This window comes from Lissotriton vulgaris, chromosome 7 (genome assembly GCF_964263255.1).
Source record: "Lissotriton vulgaris chromosome 7, aLisVul1.2, whole genome shotgun sequence".
Classification (NCBI taxonomy): domain Eukaryota; kingdom Metazoa; phylum Chordata; class Amphibia; order Caudata; family Salamandridae; genus Lissotriton; species Lissotriton vulgaris.
The window spans coordinates 1735144675-1735171865 of record NC_141695.1 but is presented as its reverse complement, the minus strand read 5'-3'; the positions used below and the strand labels follow the sequence as shown (position 1 = coordinate 1735171865).

Here is a 27191-nt window from a genome sequence, read left to right as displayed (position 1 = left end):
CATTTGTCCACTAGTTCCTGGAGGTCCAGGTCATCCTCGTACATTTGTTTCTCATCCCCTCTGGGCTTCGTCACCATGGTCCTGGTTCTTCTTGCCCTGATCCTCATGGCTCTGGAATCTAGCTCATCTGGTGGACCGCCTACTGGTCATCATCCTTTTCTTTTTTTTCCCAGTCCCCTCCACAATGATCACTAAATCTGTCACTCTGATTTTTATTTTTGTCTTCCAAATGTATTTGCGGAAGCAATAATGTCAATAAATGAGGGCCCAATGGAGAGTGGGCCTGGCCCACTTAAAACACTGCTTAGCATGTTAATAACAAACTACCATTTGCAAAATACATTAGGTGGGCACCTAAAATGTCATGTGTCTGAAGGGCCACTAATGGCATGGAACCAATGAGGGTCTATGCCGGAAACCCACTCTGGTATGTGAATAGTGTAAATAACTGTGTTTTTCCAGCTGGTCATTGATTGAATAGACACATTCTTCCTAAATTTATTTACCCGTCTCCTGCTTTCACTTCCCCTTTCCCGAGAAGCCCATTACTGTGTCTTATCCAGCTTAACTCCTCCATGTGCCCCAAAGCTCTGTGTCAGATAGCAGCAAATGCCTTATGTCATTTTCTCTTCTTCTGTGGCCCAGATATCAGCTGTGTTTCTCCACTGCCTGTTTGCTGCTGCTTGTCGGCTGCTGTTATGTTGCCAGCTCTAAACTACTAAGCTACTGCAATCCCCGTTAAAGGGAAGCCCTAAACTATAACAACCCCTTCCATAAGAAGATGAAAATGAGCCCAGCCTCACAAATCATCAAAAGGCAATTTGCGAATGCTGCATTGTTTTTATTGTCATGAGTGAAGAAAACATGTATGTACCATACTTTACAGCTATACTCATCATTCTTTTCAGATACACCAATAGTACTAGAGTGCAGCACAAAATATCTGTGTGCCATCTCCTGAATCTCCTGAAACAGGTTTGAGTTTTCATTACTTATTTTGATATTATGTGAATATAAAAGATGTTTTACAAACTTGATTTACTGCCTTTTACTGTGAAAACAACTTATTCATGTAGTTTTGTACATTTTTGTATATGTGCTTACATTTGAATGCTGCTTCATAGTCTTACCACCACTCCTATTATAAGATAGACACAAACCTGGTCGTGCCTGGAGTTTTTCTTCATGTTTGGCTAAATAAAGACCTTCTACACACTATTTATCTGGACGCACGTCTAATAGTACATGATCTCTACTATTTTGTCTGTGGCCAGTTAAAGAATGATGCAAATCATTAAAGGTGGAGGAGCACAGTTTCTGTACTTAATACCAATGTTTATCACAAGCCTTTTATCTCATGAGGCAAAATGCATATTCAAGAAGACAAAATAGAAGTATCTTTTATACCAAACACAACAACTTTCTTCTCTTGAAAATTGTATATCCTTATTCTTTTCTTTTATTCATGATTCTTCATAACAGTGCATATAAATAACAAGGTACAGCCTACGAGTTTCGTCCCAACCTCACTGGACTTCTTCAGGGCAAGATCTAAAGGTACATTTCTCAAATTTCTTCAAAAGGATGTAACATGAATCCCTTCTAGTCTGTTTAGATCTATGCGCTATAAGTATTTAATTCATTGTCAAAGTACTGCGTCAACAAGAAATTTGTACTCCTCAGTGATTCTGCTTTATTTTCAAGTTTAGTTTCCAATAAGACTTTATTTTCAAATTCGAGTTAATTCACTGCCTCCACAACCATTTACTTCGGTTCTGTCAGAGCATGATTGCTACATCCATTTTTAAGAGTCCATGTATATTCAAGTTGTATCACTCACAAAGGTGGTGCTGCCACCTATTTAGGTGTTAGGCATTGTCTGATGGACGCGGGAAAGATCTTCCTGTATGAAGAGCATGAAAAAATAAAGATAAAGAATGATGTTCTGATATTTAGCAGTCCGCTGGCTAAATAGCTTACATTTTATACTATTTTGTCGGCTTCTGAGTAAATAGTAGTGAATATTTCCTATTGATTGGTGGCTGAATAAATAGCCACTTCTTAAAGCAAAACTAAATAACTACCTAGAATCAGTTTCAGAAATGACCATTGGAACATACAAATAGAGATAGAGGAGAAATGTCCAACTAATGTGGCAAGTTTGCCCTACCAGATTAAGGGGTCTCTACACCAGTGGTGATCGGAAATTATGTCCACCAGGTTTAAGGTATCTACCTCAAACTCCCATGGTTGGTTCAGGAGCAGAAACCGAGGAACATAGCTTTGAACTACCAGGAGAGGCAGTCAGGCTCTACCTTGGCTTAGAGAGCTGCTAGAATACTAAAAGAATCCTTGAATGAGCCTAGGCACTGTTCAGAAGACCAGGGGCCATGAAGAGGCAGACGCAGAAGAAGCAGGGCATCTTGTGTGCATTGGAGAGGGATGTGTACTGCTCTTCGAGAGGGGAAACTTAGGAGTCCTTGAGATGCCACAAAAGCCTGACCTGACTCATAGCTTGCAAGTTCTCAGATTGCTTTGTTGGGACATTTCTATGGCTTCAGTTGGCACATGAGAGATAGTCGACTGTCAAAAGTGTGACACTTCGAGTGATACTTTCTATTGAGTAGATCAAATAGTGACCTGTATTTCAGTATCTCTCAGTGCATTGTCTGTTCATATTGTCCAGACATATTATACAACAATGAACATACACTTAAAACAAGCCTGGCCTACTGGCATTACCAATGCTAGAATATTCATCTCCTTGAGCTATAACAATTATTTTCTTCCAAATAAACAAAAGAGAAAAAGTTTCATTTCGGAGATTATGAACTATGAACTCAATATTACTAGAGCTGTGGAAGGGGTAGTGGCCTTCAGAGAGCCTCCATCACTCTGCTTTTCCCTTCACCCCCGTTCATCTGCAGTATCTCTCTCTGACACTTTTCTCCTGATGTCTTTCTGAACTTCTACAAGTCATTCCTTTTCAGGGGTCTTTTCACTCCTTATTTCTGCATGCACTTTCTTGAATCTTCCCCTTGACAATGTACTGACTCTTTCTCTTTCTCACTCATACACGCATACACTCATACATACACACACTCTTTCTCATTCTCTCTCCACATCTGTAAATACATTTATTTTTTCTGAGTTTGGTGCTCTCAGTATGTTGACAGTGATGTACCTCCTTTGTACATAGTGGTAATTAGAATAGTAGCAAGTGTGGTCATTGCTCTATGCTACAACCAAGAGGCTGCTGTTTGCATTAACATGTATCCAATACTTTACTACTTTACTTTATGATTTAATGACAGGAAATGTGAGAAACTTCTACTGACTTCAGTAAAAGTAAAGAAAATAAGTTGAGCCCAGCCAATTTCCATAGTAACATGACATCCCTCCAAGGTCTGGGTCTAGTTCATAATAAGTGCCTGGGGCAGAATAGCAAGCACATTAGTTCATGAGATTCTTAACCCTATGCACTACAGATCTTGGTCTCGCATAAAGGTGCTGTGATTCTGCATGACATTAGCATTTCAGTGCAGTGATGTGAATACCAGCACTAAAAGTGATAGTCTAATCCAGGGTTCTCCAACCTTTTCTATAGTGAGAGCCACTCCTGATCACTGAAAATCATTATGAGCTACTAAAGGCCGTGCAACGTATACATTGTTCCTAGAGACCCCTCCACATACCACTTCACTGACTTTAAGACTAACGTTTATGGAGCCAGTACTGTGGTTTGAACAAAATACATTAAGCGCCATAGAAACCTTGATAAGAATGACTTTAGATTTGTGTTGTCGCCATACTTTATAGTATGAAGAGAGAGGAGTGAGTTTGCAATAAAAGTAGTGCTGTTTTGAACTCAATGAAACTGATGAGATAGAAACGTCCTTATTATTGAAATGCCCACATGAACCTTTGTTGTGCTGGTTTAATAGTGAACTCTCTGTTCAACTTCAGAGCTTATTGGTATATAATTCACAGTTGTATTGAACATTGGCATCCACAAGGGGGGAAACATCCAATCCTGGATTTGTCACTTGCTCTTTAAAAACATTTCAAGATCACACTTCTGGTAAAACACCAGTAGCACAATCTTGAAACATTTTTAATTATGCCCCTCCCGCCAAAAAAAAACATTTCTGCGGGCGCCTATGGTATTGAACTTGCCATGAACATGTTGGCTTTTTGTTCTTGATTCAGCTGACATCCAACATGGAAAAAATCTGAGTCAAGAAAGATAAGTCGGCCTGTTCAAGGGAGCTTCAATACAACTGTGAATTATATCATGATAACCTCTGAGGTTGAAGAGATAGTTCATACTTAAACATGCACAGCTAAAATGGACACATTTGCATGTGGGCATTTTAATAAATAAAAACATTTCTTTTTCATCAGCTTCTAGTGACTTCAAAACAGAAGTGCTTTTATTTGCAAACTCACTCCTCTCTTTCCTTTATAGAGCAAGAATTAACAAATGCCAGAAATAGGCACAAACCAATTTACATTTCCTGGGCGGAAATAAAAGTTGAAACAAAAAAAGAGAAAAGTCAGCCTGTTCAACTTGGTCTGGTCACATTGATGAGATGAATTCACAGTTTTGCATTTATTTTCAAACTAAAGTACCTTTTTATTTTAACAATAGCCTACCTCTCAAGTTGGATATTTTAGCAGCCCTGGGACTTTCACTGATTGTGCTGCTGCGCCAGACCACTGGCACAGTAGCCAACCACAAACCCTGGGCCTTATATCAAGGCTCCGGTGTCAAGGCTGCAGCTGCGCCTTACTAGCCACACAGGTTGTGCAGGGTGGAAGCGCGGTGCCCCGCTGCAGAAGGGAGGCTCGCGATTCCCGTTGGTCTGTCTAATACAGATCATGCCATAGTCTGGCTTTCAGCAATGACATCAACTGCTTCTGCCAGCCCTGGCCTAGCTCAGCTCAATTAAGAGAATCAGGGCTGCTGGTTCATTTGAGGCTGGACAAAGGCTACAAAGAGGCCGGAAATGGAACCAAATAATATAGGCTGGCTATGGATGTACGTTGTTACAACGCATGCTTTTAGCACGCATGCTGGAACAACGCGGTTTTTATAACGCATTCTTTTACACCGCATAATACAAAGGGGTGTTGGATAGTGAATATTTTAATTTACTATTCCAACACCAGTCCCCGTTGACACTAGGGAAGGTGTTGGATAGTAAATTAAAAGTATTCCCTATCCTTGAGCGCCCCCCAGAGTTATGCGTTGTAATAGAATGCGATTTAAAAACCGTGTTGTAATAGCACTACGCACTAAAAGTTGCGTCGTAAACGACGTTCCCCGCTGGCTATACTAGGGTGAAAGGCGAAACCAGGACACGAGCTACCTACAAGGTGCCTGTGAGCTACCAGTAGCTTGGATCTATTGGTTGGAGACAGCTGGTCTAACCCCTAAAGTGTGGTACCTAGCAGGGCTGCTGACTGTGCACATACATGGATGTAGGGTACCTGGGAAATTTAGGGCCTGATTTAGATCTTTGCAGAGGGGAAAACTCTGTCACAAATGTGTTGGATATCCCATCACCTGGATTACCATCCCATTATATCCTATGGAGATCATAATACTGCATACAAGATATCTGTGATGGAGTATTCCATCCGCCGAGATGTAAATAAGGCCCTTAGTCTGTTTGAGTTCCCTCCAACCTCCTAATTCTGAAAGGTTATGAAGCTCCGCTGTAGACCATCTAAGCACTAAAAATCAGGTTGGCACTACAAGAGACTACACCACAGTCCACGGTTTTCACAAGACACACCCCGAAGTAACGCAGGAGATCCAAAGTTTATCAAGTAACTGGACAGTAGTTGACAGTCTTCCCAAGAAACAAGCCAAAGTGCTGGAAGAGAGACAAAGTGTCTGGGATAAGCTGCAGTGATGGAGAGGCCAACATCAAGAACTACTTACCCACCATTGTTGCCACATAATATTTTGTGTAGTGGAATTCTGACATTTGCCAGAGATAGGCTAGCCAATGGAGCTAAGACAATATTTAATTCCAATTCAGTAACACAGTTACTCATATTGTGCATATGATTCTCTAAAGGTAGTGAAAGTAAGCAGTTGATACATACTCCAGGAGGTGCTAAGGGAGTGAAACTCAGAAACAGTGTCACACACTGATGATCACACTTGAGAAACACAATGCCTGGAAACCTCTATATCATGGGGGTAGATTGGAAAATGAGTCACCCCACAAACTATGTGCTTTTCTAACTTAAGGTTTCAAACTCTTATGTTTCCATCTTAAGTTTCCCTAAGTCGACTGGGAGGGCATAATAATGACCAACCACAAACAAGTATAACACAATCACCTATAGCTGAGCTGAACAGGTCAATAATTTCACATAATACTCTGAATAATCACCCACAGGGGTCTGGGGTGTAGTTTTAGATGATAAGACTCAGTTTCTGCTCAGCCTCAGCTGTCTGTACTGAGGGACCTTCCTTCATTGGAGGTGTATGAGCTAGAACCCCCCCCCCCCAATGTTTATTGTGAGTCAAGCTAAGAGTTTGGTCTGTGCAGGATGATTGTTTTGCTGCCTCCACTGCCCAGGGTAGGCTGTGGGTGTAATCCTGACATTAACATGCCCCTTTCACATTGAGCCTTGTGACCTCAAGTAAAGCATCGCAGGCAGAATAGTGTAAGAAGCAGGAAAGATGTAATAAATACACTATATACATATCATCAATTGAACAATATCCTGTGAACCTAGACAAAAAAGAGACATGTTCTACACCACAATACAAATAATAAAGGGGCATATTATCAAGGACCGGTGATAAAATTATCATTGTTTTATTGGCAGGAAACTGCTAATAAAGCGGTAATAATGGGCTTGATAATACGCCCTTGTTAATTCCCATAGCAGCCCATGTTCTGATGTTAACATGGGCTTCTATGGGAATTAACAAGGGCGTATTATCAAGCCCATTATTGCCATTTTATCGGCAGTTTCCTGCCGATAAAACTGCGCTAATTTTAACACCGGATATTGATAAAAGATACACAAACCTTTTCGATTTTTTTTCCAAACTCCTACTCTTGTTTCATTTGTCTCCTCCCTTGAGCAGGATGACACGAACAAGAATCGAAAGCCCTAATGTAGACCACTGAGTCATCATGAAGTCTTCCTTTTTCAGTAAAGGCACGTAATTCAGACATAATATACTCCTAAATATGCAGATACATATTTACATAAATATCTTTTTTTACCATCATTGTGCACATGTAAAATTGAGTCTGATGATATTTCCAAATGCAAATATGTAGGAAAGCAGGATCTACTTTTTATGGTTACCCCCACTTTTTGCTTCATGTTACACTGTTTTTGACTAGTCTGACTGGGATCCTGCTAATCAGGACCCCAAACTATCTGCTTTCTCCCTAAACTGTAATGTAATGTACTTTAGTACACTCTAGATTGGATACTCGGGTACCCTTGTCAATCCCTAGTATATGGTATCCATGTACCCAGGGCATAGGTACCCCAGAGGCCTCCTATGGGCTGAAGCATGTATTATGCCACCCATGACAGGCCATGCAAAATGGCTCTACAGGCCTGCCATTGCAGCCTGTGTAAGTTGGTGCATGCACCACTTACTTAAGATATAGGTATACTATACCTAAGCATCCCTGTACTTGCAAAAACCTATAAGTCACCCCTATAGCAGACCTTGACATTCCTGAAGGCAGGCTGTTTGGTTCTAAGTTTGAGGGTGCCACTGCATGAGCAGGACAGCCCTGCAGCCTAAGGAGTCCACTTTCCCTGGTTGTTAGTGCTACAGTCATTTACAAAATATAGAGTGGCATTATGCGACCACGTGATGACCAACTCTAAAACGGCTAAAAGTAGGCCTATCGTATTTGGTGTCAAACATTGTGAAATCATTACCCCACACTGGCAACCGTTGTGGGAGGTATGATCCCACCCCTAAGAAAACAAGCTTTGTGAGGTCCCTGATGTTCCCTGTACCAACCTTACTAGTCTCGGGCAGCCCAAAAGGGTTGCTGCTGACCAGAGACACATTCCTGCCCTCCTGCTGTTGAGCCGAAATTGAGCAGGTGAAGGCAGAACAATAGGCATCCTGTCACAGGGAGGTGTGACAACCTCCCAGACATAATTTAGTGTAGTAGGCCTGGGTGAGTGCACTTGCCAGTGACCAAAAGTCTTCATGAGGGGCACATTTAGTGTCCCTGTGCATAGTCTACTTCAAATCAGTCCTGGGAGCCGTTGGCTCCTGCTCTGGCACAAAACTGGAGAAAGGACATGGGAGTAACTTCCCCACTGTCCTGACCCTCCCCTGGAAGGGTCCTGTGAATCTGTCCAACCCTCTACCGTGGGTACAAAAGAGGTGACCTGGCTGTAGGACCCTAGATTCATTGTGGACATTATCCTGAACCAAAACCCACTGACCTTTGACCGTCTTGACACTCTGGACTTCGTTTAGGGCCTGACTTTGTCTACCTCTCAGTCTGAAACATTGTCTGTGCTCATGCACATAGAGGCTCTATGAAGGACCTGTGGAGCATCAAGGACAACCAAAGATATCTCCCTTGGAGGTAAGGAGTTACTCCCCTGCACTCACAGTCACTAACTGACAGGTCTGCTGATCCTGAGCCCTGTGTGGCAGGGTATGCTCAGACGTGAGTCCCTTGCTCACTTTGCCACTGGATTCAAGCAAGCCGGGCTGAAGACGGCTGGAATGCCAGAAACCGGTCCTCGGAAGCTTGTTTCCGTTCCAGGGAAGACATGGTTTGGCAGTTCTGGCTGGACTGTTCCCATGAGGCACAATGTCAGACTGATTTGCATATAGCCATGTCTGAACTGGGGTGGCAGAGTGGGCTAACGAACGGTGATGGATTAAACCCAGATCTTTTGACTGGGTGTGAGTGTTTGATTGATTCAGATGCTCCGTCCATCACCACCCCCTTTTGTACCAATCCTGAGCTTATGCAGGCTCCGAAGACTCCAGCAAAACAGGAGGTGGGTTCTATGTCCCTCAAGGTCCGAGCTGGCCTCTCACCAAGTCTGGGGTCAGAATCCTTTGTGGGGGCTGCAATACACATACCCCTGTGCACCTCATACTTTTGCAAGTGCATATGCTTGTTGGTGTTCTCAAACCAAGTTCACTGGGCTATGAGTAGACCCGTCCTCTGGCACAATTTCCACCAAAGAACTTTGGCCTCCTCCCTCTGAGTGCTCTGTGGGCTGTTGCTTCGTAAATCTGCACGAGGTTCCCTTGTGACGCCTGTGCCTCCGGCCTGTGGGTCCTCTTGAGGGACAACACTGCTTTCCTTGGGCTCTGCTGGTTGCTCTAGGCTCGTCCCAACTTTCCTGTGTTTGGTGAGTTTCCTGGGCCTTGTTGGTTTGAACCATACCCTTTTTGACCATATTCATGGGTTGCCGCTGCCAAGGCTTGTTGGTGCTCCAACCGGACACCGACCCCTCAGCACTCGACATCCTTTGTGGTACAGCTCATATCTGGCTCCTGGTTGTCCTTGGCATCTCTTGGTCCCGGGAGCTGCAGAGTCAAGAAGCCCTTTAACCCACCGGAAGCACCCAACATTGGTGGACATTCGTCTACTGAGCCGCTGGTCACATCTGAGTGACCCAGACTCTGTCCTCTCTGCTTTCAGGTACTCTTCGACAAGGATCCACATTTGGATTCCAATGGACGCTTTTCTTATGTCTCGCAGTGGCATGTGCTTAAAGTCCTCCATTGGGATCGATGGCAGCTTCCGGTGCCACTGCAGCCCTATGCACCCAGCTTCCCCAGGATAGGTATGTCTGGTACTATGGTATCCATAGGTGGGGTTGCTCTTCAACCCCCTATAATCGATAGGGCTTCCTCTAAATCCACTGGGAATAGTTGTTTAACTTTAAAACTGCAACTGTGAATCTCCCATAGAATTGTACGGCACCCGCTGTCATGTTTCCAAACTGCACATATCCTCCGTGGGGTCCCTACGTACTCACCTTGAGTGGTTCCTTGGGGTACCGATGATTCTACATCCTCTAGACACTGTCTTCACTCGAGTTGTGGTTCTTATACCACTATTTTAGAATATGGTTTGGTCTCCCTCTGGACCCCACTGTGTATTAGTGCTACTTACGATTGTTTCTGTGCTACAGTATTGTGTGCTTTGTGTTTATCTGCATGTAGCAGATACTGTGAAGTATTTAGAGTGTGTTATAATAATAAATACATATCTTTATAACTTCTGTGTGGTTATCCTTTCATTTAACCAATACAAGATTGCATTCTACTTTTATTTATTTTTATTTTAGAAGTTTTCTATAGCGCTGGCCAGACCCGGGGGTATCGGAGCGCTTTGCAGTGGGAGAGGGTACAACAGGGGTAACACAATAAAGCACAATGAGTCATATAAGAATAACGATTAAAAATTGCATTCTAGTAAAACACCCGGCTTAACATTCCTTCAAGACTAAGCCTGAAGGGTGCTCTCCACAGCTGCCACTTGGATAGATTTCCAAGGTTACCTTTGAGCTCTTAAATCACATTAAGGGTTGTTTGGACTGGTACAGGGTGCCCTCTTTAATTAGTGGACAACAGATACCAGGCCAACTTTTCACATTGGGCTGCAGCGGTTGGGATTCAAGCCTGCATTGTTTTACCAGATAAATCGTGGTACTGATTAACTGAAAACCACTAAGCTCTAGGTACATATAATATTAGCTTAGAATAAGTAAGCTCTACTAAACTTAGGGTTGGCTAAGTCAATGGTTTAGCACACCGTTTCTCCAACCTCAGAGAGTTTAGTTCCCACTAGGTTAAGTAGATGCAACACCTCACCACACTTAGTATGCCGTCTAAAGGAGATGCCAGTGGCTTTCTGCCCTCTGGATACAGTGAGCTTTCCTTCCAAGAATTGAAAGCCCAGCGTGCCTCTAGAAAGCTGAAGACAGGGAGAAGTGCCAAAACTCAATATCTAATAGAGATGTTACTTCTTGAAGACCTTAGGAAGAAGCTTTGGTCAGATGAACAAGAGAGAGTGGGTGTGACAGGGATAGAGGAAAGGTCAGGAGGTGACACCTTTTATGACCTAGACTCAAACCCAGGCTAGGAGGACCAAGATGGGTCCCACCTGGATAACTCAGATCTTCAGGAATGTGAGGGAGAAGGCCAAGAAGGCCCCTCTTCACTCGTCCTGGAAGAGTGTAGAGTTTACCAAAGACATCAAGATCTCCTTCTGTGGAGTCTAATCACTCCGGACAGTCTGTAGGGATTTCTGTATCTAGCAAAAGGGACCACTCTTATGACAGGGAGTACCAATTTCTGGAACTTGAAAAAGCTAGGCTTAGGCTCAGGCAACAGCTATTGTCTGTGGACAAAGAGTCCCTAGAAGCCCAGTGACCTTGAAAAAATGTGGGACTATAGTCCCATGGTAGCAGCAGCAGTGTCCCTAGAGTTAAAGAACATTCATTTGACAATAGGAACCTGATTAAGGTTGGCCCTCCCTACCATGTTGGAGATGACATCCATAAATGCATAACTGCTTTAGAGAGGGCCTGTTAAGTTCTGAGGGTCTCTCAAGAGCAGTGGCCAGCTATCCTGTGGCTCTTCTTTACTGACAAAGGTAGAGATAAGCTCCTCACTGTTAGAGATGAGGATACTGACAACTATTCAATCTCAAAGAGTGTGCTAATTGATGGGTTTGGCTTAACCACTAAACAGAACAGGATTAAGTTTAGAGACACCCAGAAGACGTAGAATCAGGATTGGGCAGCCTTTGTGGATAGGGCCATTAAGGCTCTGGAAGGCTGGTTGCTTAGCAGCAAAGTGAAGGATTTTAAACGATTGTACAATTTGATTATGAGGGAGGAGATCCTTAATAATTGCCAAAATCAGCTGTTGTACTTGGTTGACTCGGAGCTGACGTCTCCCCAAGAATTGGGTACGAAGGCAGATAAGTGGGTCAGAACCAGAAAAACCAGAACAATGATGGTGACCAAAATAAGCAAGTTGCTAAAACTCCAGATAAGGGTGGGGATAAGCATAAAGATCAACATTCTTCCTCAGGACCCCTATAACCTGCATCTGGGGGGAGTCACAATCCAACAAGTAAAAGCAAAAAAAGAAACTCTGGTGTTATCTCTGTAAACAGAAGACACATTGAACAAGAGATGCTGATTGTCTAAAAGCCAAGGAAAATCCTCCTACCCCCATTGCCCCCCTCTAAGGCAACTGCGCCCCCTAGCACAAGTACTGGTGGTGGTACAGGGAAAAGGGATTAGTAGGGTTAACCTTGGGCTCTGCGATGGGCTCTGGCCTAGTCAGAACTCCAGCTCAGGCTATACTAGTCTTTGATGGTGGTAGGGATCTTGCCACCTTATTTGCCAGTCCCAGTAACCTGGGCAAATACAGACAATAGCCATTGATTAATGGTTAGGAGGCCATGGCATACAGGGACATAGGTGCAAGTATCACTATTGCGATAGAAAATCTTGTGAGCCCTGACCAAATCATACTTGTAGAAATATGTACCAACCGACCAATGCTAACAATGTTAGGACTGATCATCCCTTGGCAGTTGTTAATTTCAGCTGGGGAAGGGTAACTGGCGCTAAGAAAGTTGTGGTGAGCTCAGACCTTCTAATGGAGTGTTTGTTGGCCAATGATTTGGAAACTTCGGCTTGAGTTGAAGTAGAATTAAGGACTCATGCAGCAATGCTGGGCATCTCAGCAGATGTGTTTGCTGTGATCAGCTCACAGGCCAAGCTGGCTAACATGGAACAGATCTTGGATCCTGGAACAATGGACCAAGGGCCTTCCGAGAGATGGAGCAGGAGGGATAAGGATGTGTCTTCACCTCAGACTCAGTGTGAGGATTAATCTCTTGAAGGAGATGATCTCAATCCCTGTGAAGGAACTGTGTCAGATGAACTGGAACCTGGTCAGGTTGAGTTTTTGGAGACAGGGGCCCTTCCAGGGTAGACTTGAGTTTGGAGCAGCAAACCTTCCCCTCCCTTGAACCTCTCAGACAGCAATTTGGTGCTGAGGCTGCTGAGAGTGTAAGTGGATCTCTTTTTTTTTTTTAGATTTATAGTTTTATTGTTTTCTTGCAAGGAAATACAGCAATACATATGAAAAAGAATCAGCTTGGATACATACAACATACGATACTTAAAAATTCAAACAAAATGGTTAGATCCAGTCAGCAATTGGTGCCCAAATTTTCTCCTGCAAAGCTCTTCTTTTGATCCCTTTTAACTTATAGATAGCAGACTCAATATTATACATAAACAATAATTTTTCACGCCAGGTAAAAAATGAAGGAGGGTCTGAGTTAATCCACTCCCTAGTAATGCACGCTCTGGCTGCCGCCATACAAATAAATAAGAAGTAGGTTACTGGCTTTGATCTGGAGGGAGTTAGTTCCATGCCCAGTAACACCATCTCGGTGGTTACCGTAATATCACATTTAAGAACAACAGCAAGAAAGCTTTCAATTTGTTGAAAAAAAAGCCCTGTCAGTGGATCTCAGCCCTGTCAGTGGATCTCACAAGATCTATTGGGATGAGGGACCCCAATACTCAGAGGGTAGAGACTCCAAGCCTGGTGCCAGCAGGAGGATGATCATACCTCTGAAGTTAAGAGGCTTCCTACTCGCCCTAGCACATGACATCCCCTTAGCAGGTCACCTAGGCCAAAGTAAGATTTGGGACATGCTTGTTCCTCACTTTTAGTGGCCTCACATGGCAGAAGTCACAAATTAGTTTTATCGCTCTTGTACCACCTGTCTAGCCAGTGGTAAGTCACAAAGTACCACAAAGGACCCCCTCATATCACTACCTGTTGTGGGAGTTCCCTTTGAGAGGGTTGGAATTGATATAATTGGTCCCATGAACTCTCCAACTGAGTATGGACACAGTTATATTCAAGTGGTGGTGGACCATGCCACTAGGTATCGAAGGTCTATACCCCTTAGAACCACCACAGCTCCTGTGGTAGCCAAGGCCCCCCTGGGAACGTTTCCATAATGGGATTACCTAAGGAGGTCTACCGTCTTAACTGACAGAGGCACCAACTTAATGTCAAGTTACATCACTGCAATGTGGATGGAGTGTGGAGTGAACTACAAGTTCGCCACATACTATCACCCACAATGCAATGGGTTGGGTGAGAGGTTCAACAAAACCCTCAAGGGCATGATCACGGGCCTCCCAGAAAAGCTTAGGCAAAACTGTGATGTCATGTTGCCTTGCCTTCTCTTTGCCTACAGAGAGGTCCCACAAAAGGGGGTTGGCTACATCCCTTTTTAACTTATGTTTGGGCATCCAGTTAGGGGTCCCTTGTGTTTGGTGAAGGAGGGATGGGAGTTACCTCTCAAACCTCCCAATCAAGATATCAAGACATAGGGGACTATGTACTTCTTCTCCACTCGAGGATAGCTGAGGACATGAATAAAGCAAGTTAAAACCTTGAGGCAAGTCAAAAACTGCAACAATCTTGGCATGACCAAAAGGCTGTACTGACTGTTTATTGGCCAGGGCAGAAGGTTTGGGTGTTGGAGCCTGTGGCCCCCGCAGCTCTTAAGGTTAAGTGGAGTGGACCCCATACCATTCCTGAGCAAAAGGGAGAGGTCACCTACTTGGTGGACCTTGGTACTACCAGGAGCCCCCACGGGGTGCTTCATGTGAACAGGCTTGAACCATACATCCATAGGACTGACATGGGCTTGCTCATGGCAACTAGTGAGGGACAGGAGGAAGAGAGCGATCCACTCCCTGACCTCCTCTCATAGAACTCTTATGATGGGTCAGTTGATGGTGTAGTCTTGGCAGGCAGCCTCACTGACCAGCAAGAAATTGATTGTAGGAAGGTCCTCAATCAATACAGACACATGTTCTCTCTGACTTCTATTCAGACCACCTGGTGTACCCATGAAGTGGACACAGATAAAAGTCTACCTGTTACAAATAAGATTTACAGGTGGCCTGACCATGTCAGATACTGCATCAGGACTGAGATCTAAAAGATGTTAGAGTTGGGAGTAATTGAGCCCTCAGATAACCCTTGGGCTAGTCCAGTGGTCTTGGTACCAAACCCTCACACCCAGGTTGGTAAGAGAGGAATGTGGTTTTGTGTGGACTACAGGGGGCTCAATGCAGTCACTAGGACTGAAGCTCACCCTATTCTTAGGGCAGATGAATCCACTGACACTTTGGCCTCAGCCAAGTTCTTAAGCACATATGACTTCACTGCTGGCTATTGGCAAATCAGACTAACTGAGGATGCCAAGCCAAAAACAGGATTTTCAACCCCTAGTTGGCATTATCAATTTATTGTGATTCCCTTTGGTTTGAGCAATGCACCTGCCAGATTCCAAAGGCTAGTGAATAAAGTCCTTACGGGCCTGGAAGCCTATAGTGCAGCTTATCTTGATGATATAGCTGTCTTTAGCTCCAATTGGGAGGATCACCTGGTCCATCTGAAGAATGTTTTAAAGGCTCTGCAGAGAGCAGGCCTCACTATCAAGGCTACTAAATGCCAGATAGGGCAGTGCAAGGTTGTGTACCTGGTCCACCTTGTGGTGGTATTACTCGAGTCACATCCCAGTCCATTGTTATTTTGCACATAATTCAGTTTTGGACCAGCCATATGCAATCCATTCTTGACCCAGCTCTAATGGAAACAGTGCAGACGAAAATGCCATACCAGGTCCTTCCCTGTACTGGAATACAAGCACCCCAGGACCGGTTTCACTCTAGTTAGGATTCCTCCACCAAGTATAGCCTGATTTCAGTGACACATTGCACACACGAGGACCCACGTCTGGGCATATCGGCCAATTTAGGGACACACATCAAAGTATACAAAAAAGTGATAGATGTAATGCTGGAATTAATCTAAGACACTGATAATTATTCGGGCATTACAGTCCATTGTTAAGCTGTACACTGTGCTACCACAGTTCTGAGCGGCCATATGCAAATCAGTCTTGGCCCTCCTTGCCCCAATGGGAACTGTCCAGCAGTAAATCTGACCTGTCCAAAATCCCCACTGTTGCTGAGATTAGAGTGGGATTAGAAAATCTAGCCATTGCAAACTCCAAAACTTTCCCTGTTTTGCTTACGTTGGTGTGAGTATACTAAATATTACACCTTCAAAGTCTGGCACTTTCCCCAATGTTGCTTATTTTTGAGTGGGAATAGTAAACGTGATGCCTCTAAAGTCTAATACTAACTCTACCGTTGCATATACAGAAGTTGGAATAGTAAAGCAGACTCCTTCAAAGTCCAGCACTTTCTCTATTACTTTGGATAGTTTTTTAAAAAAAAATGTATTCACCAATTTCACTGTTGCATACAGTTGTGAACCATAAGCAATAAATCAACATCAACAACATCTTGTCTGATAGTCCAATATTTGGTGTCAATTTAGAGTCATATCCCTTCCCTCACCATGTTTTACATATGTTAAATTCAGTTCCAGTGACGGTGGACATACCAGTGACCCCTTGAACGTCCATGGTCCCAATTATCCCCCTCTCTATCACGGCCGCCCTTTGGGACCCTTAATTCTTCACCACCCATCCCTGTTTCAGTGTGTTGTGTGCCACCTGGGGCCTGTGTTTGTGACCCTGGTGCTGCATGTTCCTCTCAGTTTGCTGAAATAACATCAATAGCAAAGCCCAGGCCTCAAGATCCTCTAGCAGTTTTTCATCCCACATACCACTCCCATATGTATCTTTTCTGTTAATGCCCTTTCTACAGTGTCCCTGTATCATAATGTTAGTGAGGTAGCTCTATCACCCTAACCATGCCATAGCTGTGCATCATTTGGTAAGGACCAGTGTGAGTTGTAATAATTTCCACTGCATCTTTTTCCTCATGAGTTGCTTTATTACACCCAGGAAGCACTGCATTGAGGTATCTCCTGCGTAATCCCTGTCAAGGTGTTCAATGTTATCACTGTTGTCATTCAGAAAGCTCACACTGTTGCACATAGCCAAGCCATATGCAAGTAGGAGACTTGATCCACCCGACTCTTCAGGAAAGCTGCAGTCTTGCCCATGTTCATTTTACTTAGCTTAATGGGAGTCAGGCATGTTCGGTGAACATATTTAAAATATGTCAACGTGAAACTGGCATTACACTAGGCCTTTTTAATTAGCACACATGTCGTCTGCCACTCTTCATCTGTCAAAGGATCCAACAACTCACCAAGCCAAGCCTTTTGGCCTTGGGGTTAATGTTGACCATATCCTTTTTTAGTGCTTTGTGAAACATAGAGGCTAAGTGGCAGCCAGAGCCCACAGTCAGCACCATCTGCAATGTCTCCATCTGTTGGGGCATCTCCTGGAACACTGCCCAAATTTCCTTGCACAGTGCTTGCAGTTTTAGCAGAAACTGGCCACTCCCCAAAGCGAAAGCCTCGCAGGCCTTCGCAAAAGGAAGGAATTGTTTCCTAGGATACACCTTGCTCAGTGTTGCACAGCCTCCCAACCTCCAACATTCAATTGACATGTCCCCACTAATACGTCAACACTGCAGCACTATCCAAATGCCCAAATCTTGTGTAAAGGGTGGTCTCTTCAACACTTTGCATGTCACCCTCTCCCAAATCTCAGCTGTTTGTCAGTTTATAGATGAAATGTTTCCAGCTACTCTGGAGATGCTCATAAGCAGCTCCTTTAGCCAAGTGTCTCCTCATGTGCCCCTCAACAGTCACATCTCCCAGTTATACCCTTCCACTGCCCATTGCACAGCAATTTGCAGCTTGGCTGCATAATGCCGCATGTTGCCAAGCAGCCCCATGGCACCCTCCACTAAGTCAATTTGAGCAGCAGTAGTGCAACTCTGCTTCTACCCATACTAAAGATATTAATAGGCTATCCAGTGCCTTGAAGATGTCTCATGTAAGCATATGCAGTGAGTTCAGGATTATATAGAGGCATCTGGGTAGGAAGACCATTTTCACCACCGCAATCCACCCTGCTACTGAAAGCAGCAGCATGTTCCAAACCCAGGTGTACAGTGTCAGGCCAACCTTAATGTTATAGTGGCACTGCCCCTCCAAGGGGTGTGCCACCATGACTCCCAGGTATCTACAATTGTCTGACTCCCACCTCAATCCCTGCCTGGGCAGGTCATTCTCATGTTCCATAGCTCTCCCAGAGGGAACACAACATCTTACACCTGTTGATCCAGAGACCAGCCATGGCACAGAAGTCATCCAGTTTAGTTAACAAGTATTTAAGAGAAAGGCACATCCCTCAGGCAACACGCTCTCTCCCTGGGCCCTCCATCACAGGGCTGCAGCCAGTCTGTCCACCAAGGGTGGACAGTCCACCTGACGGGCTACCGCCCTGGCAACTCTCACTCTATATCGGTCCAGTACAGCCCCCGCAAAAGCCAGCACTCCAGGCCACTGCTCTATAAGGCGAACCTGCTTCCCATACCTTTAGGACTGCTGCCTACATATGGTCACAGGATGTAGTAGTGCTCAGCTACAGTCAGAGCATAGCTCTTGGAGGCCCCAGCGTGAACTCTAGGCTCAGACGCACCTCCTAATAGGCCTCATTACTGCCCAGTGTCTGTGTTGTCTCTGTAAGGATTTCATGCCTCTCAGCTGAGAACACTTTGTACAGCTGGGGTGCTGCACATCAGCCAACGATTATTCCAGGGCTCAAACAGGCAAAATTAGGATGGATATTTTCTTGGGGCAACAGAGCATGGTTTCAACATGTCCGATCGGATATCTTGTCAGGCAACGCTCCTCTTTAATTTGGAGAGTTAATATTTCTTTATTATATATTTTTATACTTTTGTTTCTAAAAGATTTATGATTCATACAAATAAATAATTTGTGAATTTTTCATTCATATTTTATTCATATTAGTTTTGCAGTTAATTTATTTTTAATTAAATTTGATATGTGTTTCTGTTATATATGTTAAGTGTAATATTATAATATTAATAATGTTAAAGTAGTGTTTTAATTGTTTATGTATTGTTGTTCTTTCTACATGGTTATATATTTTTTACATTAATAGTTACAAATATTCATTCTTAGTTACACTACTATTTGTAACTTTCATATTTATATCTTTCATTGATATGCTCTTGATGTCTTTCCTGAGCAGAAAATCTATTGAGTTGGTTAGACCTGATGAAAATAGGAGCAGTCGTAAAATAGTACTGCCCCAGTTTTCATTCAACCTTACACATCTTAAGAGAAGTTTGTGGGTGAATGAGGTCTTCTCAGTTTAGAAAACATAATTAGCCTTAGATTGAAAATTTGGTTAAGATACTCTGATCAGGTTATATCAATGCCCAGATATGAATTTACCTTGACAAGAGGCATTTGGCTAAACAGGGAGAAATTGGTTAAGTTAAATGCAGCAGCTGGGAGAGCATCAACAGAGTTGTATCTGAAGACAGTCTCCATGTACAGAAGTTTTGGCGAGTAATATATACAGTCCTTGAGCTACAATAAAATGATTACACATTCTTGTAAAGCATGTAGATCTGGGTCTAGTCATGAACCATAAATACAACCATCTTCTAAGGGGGACGCAGGTGACCTTGTGGAGGACTAGTATGAGCTAATGTGTATGTGTCCAGATGTCCAGCATGAGGAGAGTGTAATCAGTGTGAGTGGTGTGCATGCTGTGTTTTGATTGGCTGAGTGTTCCTAACTATATGTGGCACCTGATGTTGTGGTATTTTGGGAATGAGCACCTTTGGCCAAACGTTTTTTATAGAGTCCAATCTCCTCGGACCTGTTAGTGGTGTATCTGGCTATCTGTGGAATGATCAGGGTCTTCCATGTTTGCTCTTTTGTCTTTGGGTTAAGTGTAACCTCACCTGTGACCTATCAATTGGTCGTCCTGGGTTTGGGTTGCAGGGCCTCTCTGACCATGTATCTCTGATTCAGGATTGATTGGGATGTCTTCTCGGCTGAATTTGACAGCAATGATAGACGTTCATTATTACATGTACATATAACATGACAGTCAATGATATCATATTTACCTACATTCTTGTTATTATGTGTACATTTCTCATAGAGTACTTTAACATTATTTTTACTGGTATTGACTTTGCTATGCACGCATACATTGTGGCATACCTTGACATTGCATTTACTGGTATTTTCGTTGTTATGCAGGCATGTATCATGGCATGCATTGACATCACATTCACCAATATTAACAATATCCTTGAGCTTGACTTTGGCCATAATGTACTCTGTATACCTCTTTGGTCCCCTATCTCCTTTGTAAACGTGTTATATAGGCTCTTACTAAACACTAAAAACATACCGGAGCCAGCATCTTTGCTTTTGGGGGTTTGAAATATTGGAAAATGACGCCCTTATTCTGGACAGAGAATGAAACACATGGTATCCCAACTGGTATAATTTAAAAGGACAATTGGTCAAGATATGTATAAAACATGATCAAGGGGAGAGAAGGAGACTCAATTCAGTTTTTTCATATGTGCTTGTGGCATCATATTTAATATAGGAATACAAAAAGGAAAAGGGGTAGGATAATTATGCAGCTATTACATATTCTGGACAGCCATTTTCCAAATACAGACAGTCGAATGCCTGGATCATGAAACCTTTCCTCTGAGAAGGGATTAACCAGTTTGCACATAACCTTGATGATGTTCCCTCACTGAGTGACTTTTGTTTTTTTCTTACAGAGAAACTTGTTGGAAACCCCACTGCCGAAAACCATGAACACAATCACTGTCTACGAACACCCCGACTTCAAGGGACTCTATAAGACCTTCACTAATGATGTTCCACGTCTGGCAGATCACAGCTTTGAAGACTGCATCACATCTGTGAAGGTGGTGGGTCAGCCCTGGATAATGTACGACCATCCAAACTATCAAGGATGGTGCATTGCCCTAGAGGAGGGAGAATATTCATGGGCTGAAATGAATGACAGGGCATCTTCTCTGAGGCTGATCACTGATGATCTGTGCGATCCCCAGATCACAGTCTATGAGCATCCCAATTTCTTGGGTTCATCAATGGTTCTGAATCAAGAGGCCAATCTATATAACGGAAGCATGAATGATAAGATTTCTTCCCACAGAGTCCAGAGAGGAGCCTGGCTTCTGTATGCACATCCAAATAGATCTGGATGGTCAATTGTAGCAAGGGCTGGTGAAGCTCTGGCGAGTTACTATGATGTTGGTATGAATGACCAAGTCTCCCACGTGCGTCCTCTGTGCCCTGGAAAGTCCTCAGTGACTGCCACGATTTTGTGGGATAAGCAGAAGACAGAGGGTGAAACAAAGAACCAGATTGATCACTGGGAATACTCAAACGATTCAGAGAGTGAGCAGCAGTTCACTGTCACTTCCACCAAACAGTTGGATAAGATTGTCTCCCATAGTTTTGAATTCAGTAACGCAACATCAATTAAGGTCGGTGCCTCATTTACCTTGAAGGGGCTGGCCTCTATTGAGACAGAGGCGTCCAACACCTTTACAGTGAAGAAAGGTGAAACTGAGTCAGTTACCCTGAAGGAAAGGGCAGATTTGAGCATGCCGGTGAAGATCAAGCCATTCACAAAAGCAATCGTCAACTTCATGCGCAAGGAGGTCACAATCTCAGTACCAGTGGAGGTGAAAACTGTCCAGGGCACTAAGACTGTGACCGAAATTGGAACATACCGATGCAAGAATGGGTCAAATATCTACATGGATGCACGCTCCCAACCAATCATTAAATCTTAATGGGATCCACATGGCCTTCTCAATAGTGCCCAGTAGCGGTCATTGGTGGGAGTGCTAATACCACATACATTTGAGACTCTTTCTTCAATATGTCCTCCAATAATATTGCATCTTAAACTGGTACATAGAGAATGTTCACCATCTTCAAATGTGATCAAACAACAAAAATCACTGATTTGTAGTTAACCTGCCAATATAGAAATCATTAATGTAGTAATTAGCAGTACTTTACCACTGTATGCTTGTCTCTAGCTTGCAAAACAAGTTAATGACCAGTGTTTGCTTGGATTCTTTTTCCTTACTGTATTACAAATAAATCTCAATTATAAGCAGTTCCAGAATGCATGTGTCTTTTTCGAACTGGAAACCTTCATTGTCAACATAACAGCACTGATCCGTGTTAGCAAGGGTGGTTTGAGGAGCACAGGGCCAGAGGTACGAACCTTACATTTTGCGACTCACAAATTGTGTCGCTGTGCCACTCGCTAAATGCAATTTACAACAGTGTCTCAGACACTGTAAGCGATTCCTAATGCGGTTGCTAAATAATCGTACATTGAAGTGTGAGTCACTGTTAGAAATGGACGCCCTTGGCACGCCCCTTTCTAATAGCGAGGAGCCAGCCCTATTTGGTCAGTCAGTAATAGCTTATCGACTCGCAAAATAGGGTTTGTACTTGGGGCAGACCAATTTTGAGGATGCAAACAGAATGATTCCCAGTTTGCGACCGCAATAATCGGTCGCACATCTGGCCCACGGTCTCTTGTGCACTATCATTGAGTGAAGCTTCCAAGTCTTTGCATTACCCTGACCCTACTATCGCAATGGAAGATCGTAGTCAGATCAGAGATAGACAAACCCCTCCCCAAACACACACTTACACAGACAATAAACAGAACATGCAGAATCACACAAATCAACACACAAACACACCTATACACACACACATACACACTGAATCTGACACATGGAAACATACCCATAAAAACAAGTGGCAACAAAGCTGAGAAACACAAACACAGAAATTTCAAAACATGTATACAAAGACATGAATACTTTGGTGCAAACTAACACACTTCCACAAAATACCTTGATGCATACGTATATTCACACCTGCGCTTGTACAAACACACCAAAGAGACACAGACCACAACAGGTGTTTGTTCTGGCTAAAGACAGTTGCATGGTGACCTTAAGGCTGCCTTCCTGATTGATGTAACTTTTATGAATGGATTTTACTTAACCAGTTTTAAGATTGCTCCACACCAGAAAAACACTTGACTATATCTGCTGCATAATATTTGAGCAAGCAAAATGGTCTAATTTAAATAAGCGTTCCTAACTTTTACAATTTGTGGGCCTGAATAAGGCGTGGTTCTCCCCAGACTGTTTTAGGACAGTCTTCAGGCAAGAAAGAGAGTCCTACATCTGTCTAGAGCCAGGGAAAACCTTTTGTATCTACAGGTGTTATAAGCTTAAAATTGTATTAATCCTGAAAATACATTTTTTAAACTTTCTCAACCTAGGAGCAATCTTATTTAGGTCGTACCCTATGTGTTCAAGAAGGCAGAGAGCACCTAAGTAGAGTGCATTTCTTCATTGTTTTTCACTTTCTATATAGTAGAAAAACGCATATCTAAATGAGTTACCAAAGAAATTATCTAATAATGATATGTGTAGATTATGAATTTCTAAAATTGAAAAATTAACCACAGTGAGACCATAAAATGTGCCGAATCGATCAGTAAGCGAATCATTTGTTTTTTATTGACATTAATGTATTTATTGTTTTTACTTTGGGAAATATATATTTCATGATTACATTCAACTGCAGCAAAGAAAAATAGATCAACAAAGTAAAGCAAATCAATGCCTTAAAAAAGAAGCATCTGTTTCGAGTACATTTCCACATACAAAAGGATACTGAGCAATCATTTATTTATTTATGCCTCTCTGTCTTTCCGGAAGGCAATAAAGACCCTCCTCTTCCCTGCCCCTAGTGTACCTCTCTTAATCCCCCCCCCCCCCCCTCTGATAGAGTGTCTGCTTGTCTCCTAGCGACGGGACGCCCCATTGCTGGGGTAGCTGTTGCGCTTTACCAAACCCAGAATAGAATAGAATAGAATAGATTCCTTATCTGTGCAAGCAGTTCACAGTATAACGTGGACCAGTATGCCACAATCACAGATAATTGTTTATTGTGACAACTTGCCCAAGCTCTCAAACAGCTCATATTGACAAATAGCTTTTGGGTGTTAATTCATAGTACTGAGGTCGATGGAGAAGAGTTAGATGGGCAAGGGAAATGCGAAGAAGAAAATAACAGATGGCATAGAGCAGCAGAATGTCAACTGTGAGGTTAAAAAATACAGCAATGATGTTGTAGATGGGTGATTATAGCAGGGGTTTGAAATGGTGGATTTTTAGTGCAGTTATGTGTTTATGAAGACAGCCCTGTACACACTAGACCACCATTTGTGCTACCTTGACAGATTTCCTGGTCTCTCAGGAGAAAACTCTGCTGTGGTCAGGAGTTGTTGATGAATGTAATAAGTCATGATTATTGAATGAAAGTCTCTGTTTTCTTTTGTGCAGTCTTTGAAATGTCGCAATGTCTTACTGACAAAGTATAGCTGGCTGCACTCATCTGTGCGATCTTGTGGTTGTTTTCAATCAATTAACCAATCAATCAAGGGCTTATAAAGCACTGCTATTCACCCGTGAGGGTATCAAGGCGCTAGGGGTGGGGGGCTGCTGGTCGGTCTGGGTGGCGGATCATTCGTAGAGCCAGGTCTTGAGGTCCTTCCTGATTTGGGTCAGTGATGCTGATTGCCTGAGGTGCAGGGGCAGGGAGTTCCATGTCTACGTGGCGAGGTAGAAGAGAGACTTTCTCCAGTTCTGGCCTTTTGAGGCCATATGTATCAAGCAAAATTGCATTCGCAAATGCCGAAGTTCGAAGAATTTCCGCGTTTGCGAATGCAATTTTGCCAAATGGTATGCATTAAGGCAAAATAAGGAATCGCTAAATTTGCGATTCCTTATTTTGCGATTGCATTTAAGAAATTGCAAATTTTGCGATTCCTTAAATTCAATGTAAGAAGCACCAAAAAAGTGCAATTTGGCCTTAAGGAATCGCAAATTAACACCAACTTCAAGTTGGTAGTAATTTGCGATTTCTTTGAAAAATTTACTTTTTTGCATTTTTCAAAGTGCAATGTGAAGCACATACATGCATGTATGTGCGCCACATGTGCACCCATGCTTATTTCAGGGGTGCAACAGGGTGTTCTTTTGACACCCCTGCACACTTGAAATTGCATTCTCAATTTGCGATTCGCTAATTGCTAATCGCAAATTGAGAATGTCTTCCCAGTCATTCCTATGGGCCTCTAGACCCATAGGAATGAATGGGGAGGTATTCCTTAATTGTGAATCATAATTTGCGATTCGCAATTAAGGAATATGTAGGATTCGCAAAATGTATTGCAAATCCTACATACATAGCATTTTGCGATTCTCAAATAGCGATTCGCAAAAAATCGCCATTTGGAATGGCAAAATGACATTTTGATACATATGGCCCTTGGATCCTGGGGATGGAGGTAAGGGCGAGATGGGTGGATTGGAGTTGCCTGGTGGATACATGAAATGGGAGGCAGTGGTTCAGGTATGCAGGTCCTTCATTGTGTAGGGCTTTGTAAGCATCACTGAGAAGCTTGAAAGTGACTATTTTGTTGAGTCGAAGCTAGTGGAGTTGTCGGATGTGTTGCATGATTGGCTGAGGTGGGAATGTTGATGACCAGACTGGAGTTGGCGTTTTGAATGTACTGTAGTTTGTTGAGTTGCATCTGGGTGGTGCTGCCGTAGAGTCCATTGCTGTAGTCGAGTCTGGTGGTGATGAGTGCGTGCATGGCCATTCTTCTGGATTCTGTAGGGATCCATCTGAAAGTCTTTCAGAGCAGGCTGAGTGTGTGGAAGCAGGTTAAGGAAGCTGCGTTGATTTTGGCGTCCATCATGAGCGAAGAGTCCAGTAAGATGCCAAAGTTCTGAGTGTGGTCCGTCGGGGTGGTGGAAGCACCCAGAGCAGCTAGCCACCAGAAGTTGTCCCAGGCTGGCATGGTGAGTCCCAAGATGATGACTTCAGTCTTCTCCTAGTTGAGCTTCAGTCAGCTGTCCTTCATCCATGTCAGGACAGCCTTCATTCAGATGTGGAAGCTGGTTCTGTTGGTTGAGGGTTAATTGGTGAGGGAGAGGATCAGCTGTGTTTCGTAAGGGTAGGAGATGATGCTTAATCCGTGGCTTCTGACGATTGTTGTTAGGGGGGACATGTAGATGTTGAAAAGGGGAGAATTCAGGGAGGAGCTCTGGGGGATTCCACAGCTGATCTCTGTGGGTTCTAAGAGGAACTGTGTGTAGTCTGACTTGCTGGGTCCAACCAATGAGTAAGGAGTGGATCCAGGCCAGAGCCCAGTCACGGATCCCAGCGACATGGAGTCTGGTGAATAGGATGCAGTGGAAACAGTGTCAAAGGCAGGCAAGAGGGCTAGTAGGATGAGGGTTGATGTCTCGCCCCGGTCTAGGAGGGAGCGAATGTCGTCTGTGGTGGAGAGGATTGCAGTCTCTATGCTGTGGTTTCTTTTGAAGCTTGATTGGGAGGTGTCCAGGACATGGTTCCCTTCAGTGAACTCAGGGAGTTAGGTGTTGATGGTCTTCTCTATGACCTTGGCTGGGAGCGAGAGGATGGAGATCGGTCTGACGTTCTTGAGGTGTGTCAGGTTTGCGGATGGCTTCTTTAGCTGGGGGCTGATCATAGCATGTTTCCAGTCGTTGGGGAAGGTGGAGTTTCAATGGAGCAGTTGATGGTGCAGTAGAGCTGGGAGGTGATGGTGGCTGCTGTTCTGTGAAAGATGTGGTATAGGCATGGGTCCGTTGGGGCATCTGAGTGGATGCTCTTCATAGTCTTGAGCGTGTCCTCTGTAGTGAGCGGAGTATGGTCCGGTGGCAGGTGTGGCAGCCAGGTCTATGGTGTCGAAGCCGTCGTAGCTCTTCCTGATCTTTTGGTGGAAGAAGGTGCAGAGTTTGTTACAGAGGTCATGGAAAGGGGGAACATCTGAGGCCACACTGTTGGCAAACTCCTTGATGATGGTGAAGAGTTCTTTGCTGTTGTGTGTGTGGCATTGATTCTGTCTCCGATGGGCATTTTGTTTGTGGTTTTGAGGAGGAGGTGGTGTGTGTTGACGGCGGACTTAAAGGTTGCGTGAGTTTCTAGAGTTTTTAGTTACTCCATTTCTTCTTGAGACGTCTGCAGTTGCGTATGGATTTGGGGAGGGCGGGGGTGAACAAACTGGCCACCTTGCATCATTGTTTGCCTGATCTTCTCTTGAGTGGAGCTAGAGTGTCGGAGCAGTTGGAGATCC

The 27191-nt window shown here is 43.6% G+C and overlaps 1 pseudogene across 3 annotated transcripts; it reads left to right on the top strand.

Annotated features, from left to right (window-relative positions):
- The first annotated feature begins 905 nt into the window (after positions 1-905).
- Positions 906-22107, top strand: LOC147706511 (epidermal differentiation-specific protein pseudogene; annotated as a pseudogene). Of its 3 annotated transcripts, none has more exons than XR_015297656.1 (3): positions 906-975; positions 1483-1544; positions 20728-22107. The product of XR_015297656.1 is annotated as an epidermal differentiation-specific protein pseudogene, transcript variant X2 (transcript). The 3 variants fall into 3 exon arrangements; XR_015297655.1 differs by having other exon boundaries at positions 1483-1557; XR_015297657.1 differs by lacking the exon at positions 1483-1544 and having other exon boundaries at positions 912-975.
- The last annotated feature ends 5084 nt before the right edge of the window (positions 22108-27191 follow it).